The sequence below is a fragment of the Aquarana catesbeiana genome, linkage group LG03, assembly GCF_042186555.1.
Source record: "Aquarana catesbeiana isolate 2022-GZ linkage group LG03, ASM4218655v1, whole genome shotgun sequence".
NCBI classification, from domain to species: domain Eukaryota; kingdom Metazoa; phylum Chordata; class Amphibia; order Anura; family Ranidae; genus Aquarana; species Aquarana catesbeiana.
The window spans coordinates 615,408,669-615,429,458 of NC_133326.1; the positions used below are offsets into that span (position 1 = coordinate 615,408,669).

At 42.2% G+C, this 20,790-nt stretch overlaps 1 protein-coding gene across 2 annotated transcripts in view; it reads left to right on the plus strand.

The window, feature by feature from the left end:
• The window catches only part of DMTN (dematin actin binding protein), a 93,090-nt gene that overhangs the window by 7,683 nt on the left and 64,617 nt on the right, over positions 1–20,790 (plus strand). The window lies entirely within an intron of this gene.

Genomic DNA, 20,790 nt, shown 5'->3' on the forward strand with positions numbered 1-20,790 from the left:
GTGTAGAGGTGGAGTGCAGTTGGTATCTCTCCGCATGGGACAGGAGCCAGCACTACAGAGGAGCCATCGGCTTTTGCGGCTCTTGTTTTCTACTACAGATCCAACTTTACAAGTAGTCCCTCTGCATTGCACTCTGTTTGATGCTCTGGAATGGCGGATCAGCAAGCCCAGACCACGATCTACCAGTCACCTGGCTGCTACCTACAGGTTGCTGACCCCTGGACTAGAACAAATATACCGGTAGTTACTTTTGGTTCCCTGGAAATTGGGTTTTATCACCTCTCTTGTTAGAAGGCTGATTGTAGCTGTTACTTCAGGTAGTGGATCACAGCCCAGATAGCAAGTAATTGTGCTGCAAGTTTGAAAATCACTTGCTAAGCTATTGCTAGACTTGCCAGGCTTCACAAGTTTGTTGGACAATTGCATGACTCCAGATCAACTTTCTTTGCAAACATTCTGCTTGTTCCGGTTCAGTTATGTTGTGCAATAGTCATCCCACTACAGGGGTCACTGTGACTGAATGTTCATGCTGTAGACTTGCAGAGCTCTCGCTGTAGACTCACCACTGCAACTTTGCTCTTGCTAGAGACTTGACACACAAATTTGCTACAAATTGGAAAAGTGTCAACTAGAACTTGTGCTTCAAGTGCTCTGCAAGTGTACAACTTGCCGGTGAAAATGTGCAGCAAGTTAATAAGACTTACAAGTTATCCTTGCTATCTGGGAGGGATCCCCAGACAGGCTTCAAAAAAGGTAGGGCTGGGGGAGTATTTGGTCTGGAGCTTCAGGTAGCTGAAGGTAATGTCACCCTATTAGAAGGGTAGTTTTCTGGAGCTAGCCAGCACAGTGACTGGTGGGGCTTATGAAAAGCTGTGTGGTCTTGTGCTCACTGACAGCCTGCATGCTGAATACAACAATGGAAGGCCCGGTGAAAGCAAATGTGTCCATCTATTCCCAGATAGCAAGAAATTGTGCTGCAAGTTTGAAAATGACTTGCTAAGCTACTGCTACACTTGCCAGCCTTCACAAGTTTGTTGCACAATTGCAGCAAGTCCGCATTGCATGACTTCAGATCAATATTCTTTGCAAACATTCTGCAAGTCTGCTGCAAGTTCTGGTTCAGTTATGTTGTGTAATAGTCATCCCACCACAGGGGTCACTGTGGCTGAATTTGCATGCTGTAGACTTGCAGAGCTCTTGCTGTAGACTCACCACTGCAACTTTGCTCCTGCTAGGGACTTGCCACGCAAATTTGCTACAAATTGTAAAAGTGTCAACTAGAATTTGTGCTTCAAGTGCTCTCCAAGTGTACAACTTGCCAGTGAAAATGTTCAGCGAGTTAACAGACTTACAATTCAATACTGCCACAAATTTGTGGAAAGTTATCCTTGCTATCTGGGTTGCTGTCCTATCAGGCGTAGTCCCTCTGAGCATCAGAGAATGGGGAGATCTAGTATTTATATACCTTGGACATGCCCAGGTCTCTAAGGGTTAATGGGAATCCAGGGGATTGTGGCGAACGGAGTTAAAGGAGCTTGTGTCTGCAAGTAGGGAAGGTGAGTAAAATGGCACTCTTCTACAATTTCAATAGACCTCTATTTTAGGACAGCTACCTGCTTTTTAATTACACTGGTATTCCGTTTTACACAACCAGAAGGTCCCATGCAAACAATGAGGTTTGGTGATAAGTATTTCATTTGCACACTCCTCTGAGAGCTCCTAGTTTATACTGAAGATACATGATTCCTAGGGGTGGACGAATTAACTTGACCTCCGGAAGGTTTTACCCTCTTCAAATTTTGAAAAAAAAAACAATATTTTCTACTCTCTGTTATAAAACATATCCAATAAAAAAATTGACTTTCTTCTTAAATTTAGGCCAAAATGTATTCTGCTACGTGTTTGGTTAAAAAAAAAAATCTCAATAAGTATATATGAATTGGTTTGTGCGAAAGTTATAGCGTCTACAAACTATGGTATTTATAATAGAATTTATGCAGCTATAGATGCTATAATGTAATGCCGGAGGTCAGTGACTTATAGGGTGGAGGACAATCTGGCACTCACTGGGAGGGTACGCTAATTGACACTGACATCAATGGTGACACTAATATAGTGATCAGTGATAATACACTGACACTTTAATAATAGCACTGGCTGGGAAGGGGTTAACATCTAGGGGCAATCAAGGAGTTAAATGTGTGCTTAACAATGTGTAATGTGTGTAAAATGTGCTACTTTAACTTGACCATCTGTCTGTTTAGAAGCAGACAGATCACTGTTCACAGTAAACAGAATTCTGTGTTTTTGTAAACACAGAACTCTGTGTGATTGGCCACAGCTGATCAGCTGACCTCAGCCAAAATCATTGGCTGAAATGATCTGTCAAACTCGTGATGTGTCCAATTACAGCATGGGGCCGGAGGGGGCGTAAAGTCAAAAATGTACATTTGTTACTCCCCCTTGCTGCTGCCACAGTTTATTAGAAATAAATAAGTCCTTTATTATAAAAAATAAAAATAAAATGTCCCCAGGTATAGATCCATCGTTAATCATGATCAACACTTTTTAAAGGGGACATCCAGATTCCAATAAGTCCCCCCCCCCCGGCACCCCCACAACCACTAGGCCATGGTTGCAGGGAAGAGGCCCTTGTCCTCATCAACATGGGGACAAGGTGTTTTGGGGGCATGTGGCCTGGTATGGTTCAGGAGGGGGGGGGGGCCTCACTCGGATAAGGGTCTGGTATGAATTTTGTGGAGGACCCCATGCCATTTTTATTTTACATTTTGGCATAGGGTTCCTCTCAAAATACATATCAGACCTATGGGACTGGTACCTCATGCTGTTTATTCCTCAATTTTTTATTGCTGGAAATTGTTGTATTTACATTCAGCTATCAGCGGGGAACCCCGCTGACAGTTGATGAGTCGTCCGTTATTAAGGACGCCCGATCTTTAACAAAAATCCTAGCGTTTTTTCACAGATTTTTAATGTCAAGTGTGCATGGAGCCTTATAGTTGCTGCACTGTCAAATGCCTGGCCTGAGATAAGCAGTACTGGCAGCTTCTGCTGGCGCCACTCATCTTCCTCCTTCCCCTCCCCTCCCACTATTGACAGGAATTCTTAGCTGCTGTGAACAATCCCATTCTTGTAGTACTTAGGCCTTGTGGTTGCCAGAAGATGATTGGATAGTGTCTTCTGTCTATAGGGGCCCCTGTAATCCATCCTTAGCTGGCCATACACATAATCAGTGAATAATAGATTTAAATTTTTCAAATTAAGAAAATAAAATTAATTAGGGTAAGCTAGGGGTAGGCAAGTGTGCTAGTCCTTTCAAAACTTTTGCACCTGCATGTATGCACAGTGAAGTCAGGTATGTTGCCCAATCCTGAGCCCGGAGATTAATAAACAATAATTTGCTATACATACTGTTCAAATGATCACAAGGTCAACGCATGGAGAAAACGAAATGCTCACCCAAATGACCTACCTGTACAGTCATTTTATGCCATACAGCTGAGTTTTAGTGCTTAAAAAAGCACTTTATATAAAGTAGAATGTAAAGATAAATTTGATTAATTGGTTTTGCAAGTGGTATAGAGCTAATGATAGCTGAAGTATACCACCAGTGTATTCATGAACCTATGTAAAACCATAAACCATAAAGCTTCTTTTGTGGTCTTAACATTAGGAGCCCTGATGACTTTCTACCCACCTTTGGCTCCTACTCTCCCTTTGCACGACTGCTAGTACTGGCCTCTAAGCTTTGACCTTCTTAGACCTGCTGGAATAAGTTCTTGCACAGCAGTATATTCCAGGCTGTCAAGCAAAGTTTCTAAAACGAATGTTATGCTGTGGGGCAGTAACTCATCGTTTTAAAGCATGTATTGTAAAGAAATAGAGTTGCACACAGGAGGTAAACTAGTGAAGTTTCCATATAATAAACACAGCTCCTACTGTTATAATATAAAATGATGTGTACAATGAATGTATGTGGCTCTATTAAAGAGCAGTGCACAGTTATGTACACAGTGGTGACCCCGGTTATACAAATAGTGGTGAAGGTGCGGCCTACAACCAGTGGAGAGATATAAAGCCACCTTTATAGGACTTTTGGTCTTGTTCAATTATGAGTTCCTAATTTTTAAGGGAATGCATTTTGGTTTTGTACAGATGCTTTCTTTATTTATCATAGTCAGGACTTAAAAAAATAATTGTGGCTTCCCATTAAAAAAATGTGGGGTTCAGAACATAACTGTAAGTGCATCTACCCTTAATTTTTCCTGGATTGCCAGTATTGCCTCTGTTGCTGAAACCCTCCCACTGTGAGCTGAAGTGTCTGGAAGGGGGAGCATATGGGACACAAGCGAAGGAAGATTTAGCTCACCTAAGGAAGGTATAAGACCTGTACATCACATGGTACCTGGGATTTGAGACTTGTTTAGATTGTCACACAGGAACCTTCAGATGTTCTTTAAAATAACTTTTAGTCAGGTAAATATAAAACATTGATACAAAAAAGACGCCACTTGCTCCCATCTATAGCTGGCTATGGCAGTAAGAAGCATTGGAAGGCTAACAACAGGTACAAACAAGGCCAAGGATAAATCCAAGGAAAAAACCAAGCTTAACTTACCGACCAGCCCACAGACAACCAAATAACCTGTCTGACAGTATGCGTTAAAAGCAGGGTTTAGTCTGCACACATTTGCAAATGCATGTGTAAGCCACAGAGCTTTGTCAAGGCACCCTGGTATCTGTGGTATCTAACACTAACTTATAAGTGTCCCCATAGTGGAGGCACATGATATAAAACATTGCATGTTATTATTCAGTACTCTTCATTTGATAATCAGTAAAAGTTGATCTGCAACTCCATACATGCTCTTTAATCTTTTTAAATTTATTGATACTCCATAAAAAACATGTAGGTACAGCAGATGTTAATGCGTTTCAGCTATGATGTCCTTGTTCACAGTACCTTTGTAGCACCTTTTTCTTTCTTTTTGTTGGACTCTTCGTTTGAGCCAGCAGGTGGAGCTTTGGGTTCCTTTTCAGCTTTACAGTGTAACTAAAGGCAAAACCTTTTTTTTTTTTTTTTTTTCTGAGTTTTGGACAGAATGGAGAGGGATTAGAACACAGCTTTTATTACCGTCTGTGCTCCCGTTAGGGAGATTCACCCTCTCTATTTGTCCTGTTTACCGTAATTATAGAAGCTGAAAGTAAGAGAAATTCACACATTTTGGTTTGACATCAGAACACTAATAGAGATGAAATCTTCCAATGGGGGCACTAGTTCTGGTGACCCTGGTGATACCCCGAAATTCACTCACTTTCCTCTCTTTTCCTGTTTTGGATATGTGACAGGAAGTGAAGGAAATCTCCCCAATGGGACACAGATGGCAAAAAAAACTGACAGGGGTTATAACCCTCCCTCTATCCAAAATGAAAAAAAAAAAAAACAGTTATGCCTTCAGTTACACTTTATTAGCCTCTCCATTTCCTTCTTTGATGCAAAAAGTCTGTTTATAGACCTTAATATGCCAGAGTGGGGCCTTACCATTTATCAAGTCTGAAATTTAAGTTAGACTAATTGTGTCTCTAAGCAAATGGTGTCTGTTGTGATGTCTCTTTATATATAAAGGAGTAAAATGGTTGGACTTTTAAGGCACTTTATTATTATAATATATTTTTCATAAAACAAAGTTATTCTTTATTTGTACAATTATATAATTTAAAAAAAAATACATAAAAATATAACTGCAATGACCCAAAAACAAACAATTGCCTTATCATGCTTTATAATAAATAAAGATATACGAATCGGATAGAACCAATTCATGATTTTATCAGATTGTAGTTAACAATGTCAGGTAGGCAATGTCCACCTCTCAATGCATTACTCGGAACACCATATTTCACTTCTTCAGGAGCATAGCGGGTGAGTACAGATGGATGTAAAAAGCTATCTCTGCTCCACAGCTCATATCGAGGTCAGGATGCAGGCCAATAACTCTCGATAATGAGCAGACAGACCATGGATCACACATCAGACATCTGTTACATCTGTTACATCTACATGTGTATATGGTGGCCAGGCTAATATCATAGCGATGTTAGATCAGTGGTCATCAACCCTGTCCTCAGGGCCCACTAACAGGCCAGGTTTTATGTATTACCTTGGGGAGATGCAGACTGGAATACTACAATCACTACCTGTGATGTATTTCAGTTATCTTGCAAACCTGGCCTGTTAGTGGGCCCTGAGGACAGGGTTGATGACCACTGTGTTAGATAGATGTAGCCATTATGCTGTATATTATGCAAGTCCAATTAGATGGAAGCAGCACATATTATTGGGAATAACAGTTGTAAATATCACTCTTTATTGACCATTCCAAGTCCTATAATATGCTTATACTTTATGTCCGAGCTGCTTTATTATCCACCACTCACATGCTGACATCGCCCGTGGATAACAAGGCATCTGGCAGAACCAGAGCCAGTGACATGGGACATGAAGCATCTCCTAAGTTTAGTCCCCATTGACACCAATGCTGCAGCTGTCTTAAAGTGGATGTAAACCCAAATTTTTTTTTATATTTTTTTTGATGTCATAATGTAGACTAGAATATTTCCTATCATTTGAGCTCAGTCTTGCCACAAAGAGTTAATCCAGCTCTGAGCAATCTTCTTTTATTGTTCAGTGAGATAAATCTTGACAAACTGAGAAAAACTTTGTCAAATCCTCCCCCTTGCTGTGAGTGACAGGTGATTTACATATCTCGTGCACTAGCCTAAGACATGCATTATTTTTTAATTCCCTCCCCCACTCCTTTCTTCAGCAGCTCTGCAAGGATTAGCTGTTCCACACCTCAGTATGATTTGGCATCCTAAAGTCATTTGGTTACTTTCCTGCCTTTTCACTGGATGTTAGAGATCATAGCAGAAGTTCAGTGTAAGAAATACACAGGAGAAAATGCATATTGACAAGGGGAGTGTAGAGATGGGCGGGGAGTCTACTGACATCACGACTCCACCCACCGAGCTCCAGACAACAGACCCACCCACAGAATCTGCAGTTTTTTGGGTCTCATAACAGACAGAGGGTAGACATTTGACAGGTAAAGATACATGCAGGAGGCATGTATATCCTTATAGATAACCCCTATGGCAGTAGTTTAGAAAGGATGACATTGGGTTTACATCCACTTTAATGTCATCAGTGTAAAGAGCAGTCTACCATCCACTGACTACCAACATAAGGGACAGCCTTCCACCTCTTGACACCGATATAAAGGACAATTTTTTCCCACTCCTCCAATGTAGACATTCTTCCTCCCTCTGACACCAATAAAAGGGGTATTCTTCTCTCACAGACCTCTAATGCTGGGGCATTCTTCTTCTTATTGACCACCAATTCTGGGCCATTCTTCCTATCACTGACCACCAATGCTGTTTTTTTCTTCGTAATTCTGGTCAGTTAGCTGTTACTAGTTAAAAAAAATTTAGAATAGACGTCCCTGCAAAGAAAATAACTGTCCTACCTCTCTACGGCCATCTTCACTCTCTTTAAGGGATAAACTTGCTGAAGATTCTTCAGCATGCAGCACTTTTAGATGATGCCGGATGCCCCTTCACCCTCTATGGTCTCTTCCACACCCCCTCTCCAATTACTACAGGACACAGTGGTAACCCAGGAACAGGCAGAAGGAACCACATAACACACAGTGGAACACCAGGTATGCAACACTCCTAGAAGTGTATTTGATGCTGAAGGTTTTTCACCAAGCCTAGGTCTTCGGGAGGATGAAGTTACACAGTGCGGGCAGTAGGACAGGTAAGTATCAATAGTTTTCTGTCCAGGGGCATTTTTCTTAAGGTTTTTAATCTAGCAATCTAGAGTTGCTTCAAGACTAAAAATGTTTAATTGAATAAGACCATTTGTGAGCCTATCCCTATTGGATATGTGAACTATGAATTTACCGTTTTTGTAAAGTCTAATTTAATACTGACTTGTGAAATCAGTGTTGGAATTATTATGAAATATCTTATATCTGTGTATATATATATACTGTTTTATACATTTTAATGATAGCGTCATCCACTATTCATGAATTACTGATTGACATTTTATTTATTTATTTATGATTTCATCCAGTTTAGTGGGTCACATCAGATTCCTATAACAACATTTATTGTTTATTTCTGTAGACATTGTAATATAGGCTTGCGTAAAGGTACACATGAGCTGACAATTACAGTTGAACACTTATCTGCAGCATGTGTGTGGACTGGGGTGCCATGATTTATTAATATTTTATTATAATTTATTAAAGTGTTTAATTATTTATAGCAGGTATTTATATAGTGCCAACAATTTAAGCAGCTCAATTCATATTGTATATTCACATCACTCTCTAGGAACTTACAATCTAAGGGCCCCACATCGCATATATGCATATTAGGACCAATTTAGACAGCAGCCAATAACCTACCAGCATGTCCTTTGAGTGTGGGAGGAAACCAACACAAGCATGAGGAGAATGTGTGAACTCCATGCAGGTAGTGTCCTGGTTGGGATTTGAACCGAGGACCCTAAGCCACTGTGCTGCTCAATGTTAATAAAAAATAAAGGTGGAGTAGTTCAGTTATGATCAGAAGGAAGGGCTGGAGCTCTCTCTAGAGGTATTTTTGTTTTTTTACTTTCAGTTTCTGAGTCAGTGGGCCAATTTTCCCATTTTTTTTTTTTTTTTATACCCAATCTCCGTAAGCTAGTTGGTTTAGCTTTTTACACCTGGGTCCCACTGGGAGGTTATGAGACTCTTTCCATTGTCCTAGACCTAACATCCCCACTCCCTAAAACTCCCTCTATAGCTAACACACTCACCTTGTAACCTCTTTTACCTAATACCTGCGGCCCTCCTTCTCTTCACCTAAGCCCCCAAACCTCCTGTAATTCCCTTCACATTATTTCTCTAGTTCTCTAAGCGAAATCATTTAATTCTAAACTTGGGTGTCGCTAATTAACTCCTATGAGCCCCCAATAGCAGAGGCCAGATTGAAACCACAACCTCTGCTACCCCTGTTCCTACATCACTGCGTATACCTGCTTATCCTGCAAAACTTTCATTCTCCAACTGTCAATTTCAAGTGCAGTGCAAGGCAGTACAGACAGTCCTTATAAAGGATACGTTGATACTTAGGACCCAATATTCACTAGAGCCACTGTAATATATACACATAATCAGTTTTCCTGCAGAATGATTTTAGCTGTACATACAACACCTGGGTGGAAGATACTGACCCACTGAGCTGACTGTCTCTGTTCTGGGCAGGGAAGCAAATCCTCACCCAGTGTAGGAATTCACAACTCCTCATTCCAGGCTGCTACTGAACAGAGGAAAATATCACACATCTGAACTCACATTTCCTGTATTCTGTAGATGTGGGTCTCATGACATTTATGTCAATAATGTCCTTATAATTCTCAAAGGCCACACTTATTATAAATCGTTTCATGGATCTATCATATTTATGCAGCTCTTTCAAAGAATGCTTACAAATTTACATCTCATCCCAGACTATTAAGCTTACAGTAAATGATGGCTGTAGACAGGCAACCCTCAAACTAAAGGTGAGGAAAAGTGAAATATTAGTCTCTGAATGATCCACGTGCTATTAGAAGCCATTTCAGTCTTCTTTCCAACTTAACTGATATACAGATGTGGTGCACATGATGTGAAAGCTTCTAAAATGACTATCATAAAGACTTTCGCATGCAGCTCTTCAATATGTGCTTTTTAAGTTTTGTATGGTGACCAGTGCTGGATTTATAAGGGAGCAAAAGGGGAAACTGCCCTGGGCACCCTGACAAAAGGGCCCCTCCTCTATACAAAAATAATATAAAAAAATATGTAAAATAATATGAAATAGACAATAATAAAATAATATAAAATATATAATAATAAAAAAATTACTTTCTTTTATTAAATGTAACTTGGGAAGTAATCTTTTGCTGGCCATCATCTGTAAAAGTTTTTACTCTGGACTGGTATATTAAATCATTTTTACAAATGAATTTTGGCAGCCCAAGCGAACCACCAAGTGTTATGACTGTGTGGATGTGCATACATGCCTTAAAATTATGTGTTATGCATTTTGTGTGACTGTCATTGAGAATGCAAACCAACTCTGTGTATAAGGGGCCCCCCAAACCTGAAGTGCCCTGGGCCCCCCCAGGTCTAAATCTGGCCCTAATGATGACTCAAACCCTTCTGTAAAGTGGATTAGGGATATATTCCATCCATCCAAGAAAAAGTACCATATTTTTCGCTCCATACTACACACTTTTTCCCAACCAAAAATATGGGGGAAAATGTCTCTGCATCTTATGGAGCAAAAATTGACTAGGCACCATCTCACAATCCCCCCCACCCCCCATTACAGTACTGGCAGGAGAGCGGAGGACAGACAGCCCAAGCCCCCGTGAGCGCGAGGTGATCTCCCGGCTGGGCCTGTCACGCAGACAGAAGACAGAGCATCCCGAGCAGCCGAATAGAGTATGGGGGGATGCGATGACGTCAGTTTAGGCTGCATTTATGGGACTGGTAAGGCTGCATTTCTTTGGCACAGGTAAGGCTGCATTTATGGGACTGGTAAGGCTGCATTTATGGGACTGCTAAGGCCGCATTTCTTTGGCACAGGTCAGGCTGCATTTTATGGGACTGGTAAGGCTGCATTTCATTGGCACAGGTCATGTTGCATTTCATGAGCACTGGTAAATATTTTAGTACACCATTTGGTTCAGAATATTTTTTTCTTGTTTTCCTCCTCTAAAACCTAGGTGCATCTTATGGGCAGGTGCGTCTTATGGAGCGAAAAATACAGTAACTTTTGCTAATTGGCAAAAATCCACGCAAACAAAATATGTAGAAATTCCAGGTGGATTACAAAATCCCTGTCTAGTATTTTATCTAGCTTTGGTATCATGAAGGTATAATTTTACAAGTATGAACATATCAGACAGCATGGGACTAGTTACAGTTCTTGCTTTGCAGTGCTCTTCCCATGCAAAGTGCATGGAGTTTGTGTGTTCTCCTTGTGTCTGTGTCTGCTTCCAACCATACCATAGTAAAAAAAAAAGTGGTAACCTTTCCCAAGTCACTTTCCTACACTATCATGTCCAGTCCCAGGTCTGTGCTGGGAAAGTAGGACTGGGTGCCATACCAGCCACATAAAAATGAAGAAACCATTGCTTCATGTGCTCAGTAATATGAAAAGGAACTTGCACATATAGAAATATGCACTTGACAGTGATAGAGATATAATGGAGAAAATGTAGCATTCTAGGTCCTGAATTTGTATCAGAAGCCATGGAAAGCTGGCTACTTCTGGCAGAGGTAGTCTGGGAGTTACGTGTTTATTATAAATGAGGATTATGAGGAATGAAGTGTATGGTTACGGTAATGAGGTGTAGTCAGAATCGTTCAGCAATTTTTTTCACCTGTAGGCAAGTCATTGTTATAACTTTTTGTCTCACAAAAACTGTAGTGACATTTGTAAAATAACATATACTGTATATAGGACAATCACTGCATTAAAAACTATACAGTAAATTCCATTTGTAAAAAACAAAACTATACAGTAAATCATGATGCAATATACTGTGTGTTATGTTTTATTGCACAGTTACTGTATATGCCCTGCAGATATAGGCTCTGACACCATCTACAGAGCAGCTCTGAGTCATGAACAAATAATGACCCCAGGAGATTTGTCCCATGCTACCCTATGCCAGTCTTGCCAAGATTAGTCTTTCACAAACAGGATCCTGTCAATTGTAAAAGCGTTACTACATTTATATTTGTTTCTACAGTATGCCAAGATATCAGACATGGTATATGATGGCTTGAAGAGAACCAGTCAGAAATAGGCATTTATAGCAATCTGAAATCAACCCTTAAAGTGATAAAAAGAAATAACTATGTGTCCTCTTATTGACTTGAATTTTCTCCAGGAGCAGAAATGTCATGTCAATCTTGGACAATAGGGCCTCTGTAAAGACTGGTTCATCTCTGGCCTGAGCTCAGGACTAATAAACTGGCACACTCTCTGGCTTGGTGGAAAAGGCTAAAACTGCCAATTAGGAAAACCTTTCATTTTCTTTCATGGAATCCTGATAGTATCTTTGTAATATGACATTTTTAGTGTCTGTTATTACCACTGAGATGGGGTAGAAGATTATAGGGTCTTACTGCCTGACACTCAGACTGTCATCTTCTGCTCTAACAGGGAGAGAATACAAGTAAATGGCTTGTAGGCTAAGAATGATCATTAATCATTCTACAATTACAAAATGGCCTATAATGTGTAAACATGATTACATAGTTACATAATTAGTCAGGGAGAGAAAAGATATAGTTCAACCAATAGAAGGCTAAACTTGACACCCTACGATGATTTTATCATGTATTGTGTTGTGTCTGAATTGGCTTCATACCATGGTCGGCATGAGTGGACTGTAAAAGTTTTACCATCGACCCTTGGTTTACACTTATGTGTTTTTAAGTGCATTTTACGTTTTGCAGACAGTCCATTTAACATGGTTTCCTTCTATGGATCTAGTTCACATGAGCGTTTTGAGCCAGTAGGTTTTATGGAAGGGGTCAGGGGCTTTTTTCCCCGTAGCAGATTGCGTTTTGCATGTAATCGACTTCAATGGACCAGCAGCAAGAACATAAGTGTTGTGTTTTTGATGTGGTTTTTTTTCGCTAATAGGAAAGTATGACAGTTCTGTTCATGGAGTGCGACTTTGACGCAATTTTGCACTCCCTGGCACTCCAGAAGTATCAAAGTTGCATCAAAGTAGTGCAGGAACCTTTATGTGTCCAAAGTTAATAAACACACACTCACCTGTCCCATGTTCCAGCCATGCGGCCGCCCGAACCCTCGGTTCTCTCTGGTGCCGGAATCACAAGTGTGGGCACCGGGCTGTGACAGCTTGCGGTGCTCCTTCTCAATGGCTGGGCAATCTTCTGGGACCTGTGATGTGTCCCAGAAGATTGCAGGGAGGGAGGAAGGGAGGAGAACTTCCGCTCGAGCCGCCTAGGCGACCCGAGCGAAAGTGGAAGCAGATATCTGTCAAAACTAGGTATCCGCTCCCCCCCCCAAAAAATGACATGCCAAATGTGGCATGTAAGGGGGTAAGGAGTGCTTAAAGGTGAAATTCCACTTTTGGGTGGAACTCTTTACGCTTTAAGGGCTAGAGTTAAAGGGTTTGTAAACCTCAAGGTTTTTTTCCTTAATGCATTCTATGCATTAAGGTGAAAAACCTTCTGTAGTGCAGCGCCCACCAGAGCCCCCCTTTTACTTACCTGAACCCGATTGTTCCAATAACGGGAACGAGCACACCACTCCAGCCACTGTCTTGGGTCCTCATTGGATAGATTTGTCAATCAAATCCAGTGACACAGGAGTCGGGGGTGGGGCCAAGTCCTGCTGTCTGTGTCAATGGATGCAGCAGCAGTACTCGGGAGCACGCTTGCATGAGTGCCCCCAGGGAATGCGGCTCTGCATGGGGGCACCCGAGTAGAGGAGGAACCAGGAGCGCCACTAGGGGACCCGAAAGGAGGAGGATCGGGGCTGCTTTGTGCAAAACCCTTGCACAGAGTAGGTAAGTATAACATGTTTGTTATTTTAAAAAAAAAGACGAACCTTTACAACCCCTTTAAGGGTTAGAGTTGTGATTAGCAGTAATTGTTAGAATGCTAACCCTAACAATTACCACTCACCTTAACCCTATTACTGCTAGCCCTAACTCTCAGTTCACACCTGGACGTTTGCAATTGCATAAAAACTCATTGTGCATAGCTTGTTGCCCAACAGATGCTCCTGCTCCTTTTCGAGCAACAAGCTTTGAGAGTTGCAGTTTGCCAAGATTGCAGTGTGATTTATCGCGCAGCGATCGTGGCAGAATCGTACCCGCGTCTAGGTGCACTTTGAGTTTGCTGCAATTGCAGGGTGACAATCGCATCTGAATTGCACCCGCGTTTGGGTGCACATTGAATGGCACCTGAACAAGCGTGGTGCGATTTGTCAATTTTGCAGAGTGCTTTGGGTTTGAGGGCAGATTTGTGGTGATTCTGCTCATGATAGCAAACGCCCAGGTGTGAACGAGGCCTAACTTTAACCCTAACATGCGACTTTGTCACATGTTGTCACATGCCTGATGAAGGGGTCCTGCGAGGTTCCGAAACGGTGCTGTTTGTTGTAACAATGTGATCACTGAATTAAGCTTTGGACCCAATTTTGGAGACCCATGGTGCACTGGTAACATTTCTTCCTCTAACATTTGACTTTGGACACATAAAGGTTCCTGCACTACTTTGATGTGATTGTGATGCTACTTGAGTGCCAGAGAGTGTAAAGTCGCATCAAATTTGCACTCTATAGACAGAACTGTTATACTTTTCTGTTAGCCAAGAAAAACCAAAAAAACGCAAAACACATTAACAGCAACCTGCATATATGTGAACCTTATATGTGAGCCTTAAAGTGGTTGTAAACCTTAGACATGAAAGATGAACAAAGAATATCCCTCTATAGTGTGTACTCGTCTCAATCCAGATCACTAAGTGTCATTTCTGTCTGCTGTACCATTCCTCTGTTATCAGCATGAGTAACTTCTGACAAGTAATCCTGACACCAATAGAAAAAAGGTGACAGGGGAGTGAACTCCAGCACACAGCTTGTGATTAGCAGTCTCAGCTCTGTTCCTGTGTGTTGTGTGAAGGTGGGTGTGTCCATTCGATCCAATCAGCTCTCAGAGATCTCCTCACTGAGCTCTGTGGTGTTTATTTTTTTTGACAGCTCAGACAAGCTTTATAAATTCTGCACTTTGAACAGATGTAGATGTAGCACCCTGGTGTTTAGCAGGGTTGCTAACAAATTTAGTTTGGTATATGTGGTGGAATATCTGCGCTAAATCCCTATGGAGAATGGTGATGATACACATATATATATATATATATATATATATATATATATATATATATATATATATATATATATATATATATATATATATATATATATATATATAAACAATATATATGTAGAAAAGGGGGCTGCTACAACTAAAAAACCTAAATATTCAGTTTGTGCAAATGTACAACAAAAATAGTTGCGCTACCCTCAAAGTGAATCCATTACTGCTCATAGGCAAATATGCAAAAAAGTGATTATCAAAATTAACAAGTGAAAAAAGAACAAGTGAAAAAACAGTCCACAAATAATACGTATTTAGCAGTCCATAAGTGATTATATACTCATCCAGTGCAACATATGGTCAGAAGATTAGTCACACGTTTTGTTCATCACACAAACATTCAACGCTGCTTACCAGATAAGGTGGATCTTAGATTATAGAGCTCATATAGGCATGTACCAGGGGCTCAGCTAGCTGGGTACGTTGTATCCACGGACTTCTCCAGTGGAAGGAAAACCTCTCCACTCACTGCTGCTTTGCTCCTGTTACGATGTTTCCTTATAAGTTGGTAAAACCAGGATCACTCCCAGAACTGATTTAGGAAGAATAAAGAAAAGACTTCATGGTGCAGTACTCGGTTCTAGGTTTTTTATTCAGATCACGATACTGACATCCAGCAAAGTATTTAAAAACACAGCCGCGGCTCACAGCCCGACCAGCTGGTGTGTGGTGACGTCAGAGACTGTAGCTCCACCCTAACAAATTTAGTTGCCAGGTAGTAATTGTCCTGGCTAATTGTTACGAGATCCACTGATTTCCCCCTAATTCTGGAATTGCTGCACTTCTCTCTTCTGTCACTAGGTGGCACTGTAGCTGGTGAACATTAGACAAGACAAGGGCATAGCAAGGACAGATTATGAATGGATGGGGTGTCTCAGCCAATAGGCAGGGGTTTCTTTCTTTAAGTCTCTTGGCCTGTAGGGAGAGGCTATTTATTTGGGTAGAGTCAGGTGATCGGGGTTCTGTGCCACGGCTGTCTGGGTGGACATATGTTATGTCACCCAGGGATGCTAGGCCGGAAGCCTGACACCTATTCTGGGGGCACCTGGCTGCTAGGCTGCCTGAGGCCTATCCAGGAGCAGGAGAAGCAGCATAGGGTTGGGACTGCAGGATTGGAGATAACAACAAAACCTGGGGAATGCCCAGGAAAAAATTCCAAGCCTACTTACCACCAGCTCGCAGACAACCAATTGACCTGTCTAACAGTTTGCGTTAAAAACAGGGGTTCAGTCCGCACGCATTTGCAAACGCATGTGTAAGCCACAGAGCCACGTCACGGCACCCTGTAATCTGTGGTCCTAACACTAAAATTTCGGTGTCCCCACAGTGGAGGCACATGCATTCTAATGGATAAGTGAGGGCAGGTGGACTGAAGGGAGCCCACCCCTTCTTAAAGGTACAGGACACACCAAACACCCAGCAGGTAGCACAATGGCTGCAGGATTGGAGTCCACCAAGTTGAGAAGGTTTAGCCGGACGGGGAACCAGTTGTGGTCTGAGGTAGAGGGGAAGTTGTCTCCACAAAGAGACCATATACCTTGTTACTGGAGACTACTGTCAGTAAGCTGAAGCAAGTACCTGAGCAGTCTTCTCACCAACTGGTAATGTTAATGGTGAAGAAGTAGGAAAGCATCAGCAAGTGCCAAGCCAGGGACCCAGCAGGATAGTGACGCTTGAGGAGTGTACAGCAGGATAGCTGTGGAAGAGCTCAGGGGATCCAGTGATGACTGGGATCTGGAAGTCTGGTGAGAGACTGGGAGCTCAGTGAGTGAAGATCGACAGTGGGATACTGTGAGATAAGTAAAGGACTGTTCTGTGTTACCAAGAGTTATGTACAACTACAGTTAGTGACTGTTACAAGATTAGTTGCCATAGGAGACAGCGATCCTACCTATACAGAAGTGTTATCCGGCTGGAGGCCTTCCTGTATAGCTATCTACCTATAGAAGTCTCGGAGTCTGCCAATTACTATTGCATCTACCCAAGGGTGTCCTGGCCCTAACCTTCTCTCCCACAGTTCTGTTAAGAGACAATAAATCTCTTTTTTGCATCCAAAAGTGACTGTCACTCATCATTTCTTCTTGCATAACACCCACCATGCCTGATAACCCACTCTACATGGAAGGATGTAAGCTCTCCCTGACTCTGGAGGTCACCATTAGGCCTCTAGTGGTTAGGGCCCTTGCTACATTTGGCGCCCAACGTGGGGCAAAGGTGTTATTCCTACAGCAGTTGCCCCTAGCCGTCCCAGCTAGGGACAGTCTTGAGAGTCCCCCTGCTATCACCCGGCTCGTGCGAGAAGCTGCTTCTCTCATCTCTGTGGCTGCTCCAGGGCCCAGCGCTCCGGTTACCCCTCGAGGCCGTGGTCAGGCCCAACTGCCATCCTTGATGATGGAACTCCCTGGTGGAAAGACACTGGAGTTGGGTAAGCCTGAAATGGGTGAAAGTAGTGTGCCAGTGGGGGCTGTGATACCTGTGGCCAGTAAGGTAGACAAGGTTGCTTTGCCAGTTGATGGAAGGAAGACGGGCGAAGATGGATGCGACCTGCAGCGGAGATGATGCAGGCTTCGTTTGCAGGTAAGTGTCACATAATGTGCTAGTATGTGATACAAACTAGCACATTATGCCTTTACTTTTCAGGGGAGAAAAAACAAAACAAAAAAAATGGATTTTACTTCCTCTTTAAGGTCTGGAGACTGGCTAGGCCACTCCAGGACCTTAATGTGCTTCTTCTTGAGCCACACCTTTGTTACCTTGGCCATGTGTTTTGGGTCATTTTCATGCTGGAATACCCATCCATGACCCATTTTCAATGCCCTGCCTGAGGGAAGGAGGTTCTTACCCAAGATTTGAGGACACATGGCCCTGTCCCTCGTCCCTTTGATGCGGTGAAGTTGTCCTGTCCCCTTAGCAGAAAAACACCCCAAAGCAAATGTTTCCACCTCCATGTTTGACGGCAGGGATGGTGTTCTTGGGGTCATAGGCAGCATTTCTCCTCCAAACACGGCAATTTGAGTTGATGCCAAAGAGCTTGATTTTGGTCTCATCTGACCACAACACTTTCACCCAGTTCTCCTCTGAATTGTTCAGATGTTCATTAGCAAACTTCAGATGGGCCTGTACATGTGCTTTCTTGAGCAGGGGGACCTTGCGGGCGTTGCAGGATTTCAGTCTTTCATGTGTTACCAACTGTTTTCTTGATTACTTTGGTCCCAGCTGCCTTGAAATCATTGACAAGATTCTCCTGTATAGTTCTGGGCTGATTCCTCACCATTCTAATGATCATTAAAACTCCATGAGGTGAGATCTTGCATGGAGGCCCAGACAGAGCGAGATTTATTTTGTGTTTCTTCCATTTGCGAATAATCGCACCAACTGTTGTCACTCTCACTGCTTGGCGATGGTCTTGTAGCCCATTCCAGCCTTGTGGAGGTCTACAATCTTGTCCCTGACATACTTGGACAGCTCTTTGGTCTTGGCCATTGTGGAAAGATTGTAATCTGATTGATTGCTTCTATGGACAGGTGTCTTTTATACATGTAACAAACTGAGATTAGATTAGGAGTGCTCCTAATCTCAGCTCGTTACCTGTATAGAAGACACCTGGGAGCCAGAAATCTTGCTGATTGATAGGGGATCAAATACTTATTTCACTCATTAAAATGCAAATCAATTTATAACTTTTTTGAAATGCGTTTTTCTGGATTTATTTGTTGCTGTTCTGTCTCCAACTGTTAAAATAAACCTACCATTAAAATTATAGTCTGATAATTTCTTTGTCAGTGGGCAGACGTATAAAAACAGCAGGAGGTCAAATATTTTTTCCCTCACTGTATCTACTGGCCCTTTCCCCACTCTCCATCCTGAAATGGGTGGTGCATCGCGCATTTTTAGGGTGTGCCCAGGCACATCCGGCACACCCTGTGCGCACGTCTATGATTTTGACCCATCTGCAGCTTATGTTTGCAAATGGGCCCAAAGGCCTAGCCCTGTTTTTAATGATGCAAGGGGGCCCCATCTGTGCTCAAATGGCCAGTGGCGGATAGGGAGTTTAGGGCCCTTTTTACTGCTGATAACCCAAGTCCTGATACAAAGGTGTCAGAGAACAGAAAATAGGTCTGATGTGGGTGACGTTACAGGATGATATCAGAGAGTTTTTTGACTGGCAAAAAAAAGAAAAGGTCAGAGGTAGGATGTGGCTACCAGCAAAAACAGTAAAAATACATCTTCAGTGTGTATGACAGTACACTATGAGATTATATTGATGCAAGGAGGTATCCATGTATACTGGGCAGCACTGACATATAGGGGGGCCCAAACCATGTCTCTGCACACCAGCAGCTTGCAATGTTACACCCTGGCATTTGCAGTTAATGGACTAGGAAACTGCAAAACCTATTATTGTATCGTAATATCAATGTCAGCCCACAGAGACGTAGTGTGTCCCATTAGTATATATCTGTTTCATCATTCCTCTCCTGAAAACTGCCAAGGTTGTCTCCTCTGCCTGTTCTGTACCCCTCCCTCCTGCTATCTCTCTTCTCTCCATTTTTGTGTGATGCTGACCTCTACTGCTTTCTCTTTCCCTTCATCCCTTCCTTTGACAATCTTGCATCTGTTGCACTTTCCCCCCCCCCCATAATCACCTCTGCCTGTGCCTGGCTCATTGTCTGCCTTTCCTACCCTCTAATCTGAAGAGACACCCTGTGCGCTCCTTGTACATCCCCTCCCTGGCTAGGACAGTTCTTTGCATCGTACTGCTCCTGAGTGCAGGGAGGGGCAGTGGGAGACCGCCTGGATATCTGCGAACACAGACGAGACCTCAGAAAGAGACTGCACCTGCAGGAGACATCCAACTATTCGAATAAGGTGCATTGTCCTGGCTGTGGGGGCTAAGGGGGTCTGATCAGAGAGGAAACCACATGGGTCAAGGCTCAGTGACAGGACTGTGGGGGGGGTGTGTGCAGAAGAGATGTTGTTCTGGATGGAGAACTAGAATAGGGGGATATGATGGGAGCTTGCAGAGCATGTATGGTCCTAAGATCAGGAGTTAAATAGCCAGATAGATTGTACATGGCAAGTTTATATTAGAATTTGTCAACAGGACACAATGCAAATGCATTATCAGCCATGTGCAGTGTAGAGGAGTTAGTATATGCTATATGTTATGGATGCTGTAGAGAAAAGAATATGATCTTGAAATTCACAGAATAATATTAGCACATACGTACCAAATGATCTATCTTCTCTGTGCATTTTTTTGCTTATTAATGCTTTTATCTTAGGCTCCATTCACACCTGTGCAGTTTGCTTTTGAACGTTTCTGCACTGCTTTTTGCTGTTTTTTTTCTTTTAAAGTGATTTTGCTGAGTTTTTGCTGCGATTTGTGTTTTGCGTTTTTTTTATGCTTTTTTTAGAAAATTCGTTGTTTGGCAGATTAAAAAACACAAATCGCGGTAAAAACGCGCTACATGCTTTTCTGCAGCTTCTCCATTGAAGTCTGTTGAACCAAAAAAAAGCACCGTTTTGCGTTTAAAAAAAAAAAGTCTCTGACCCTTTTCAAAATTGCAGAGGCACAAAAATGCATTGATGTGAACATGTTCCATAGGAACCCATGTTAAAAATAATGTCCTGCGTTTCTGCAAAAAAGCATGAAACAACGCATTGGTGTGAATGGAGCCTAGGACTGGACAGTTAGGTGGCATATGATTTGAATGTCCTCTAAACTACGGTCCTGG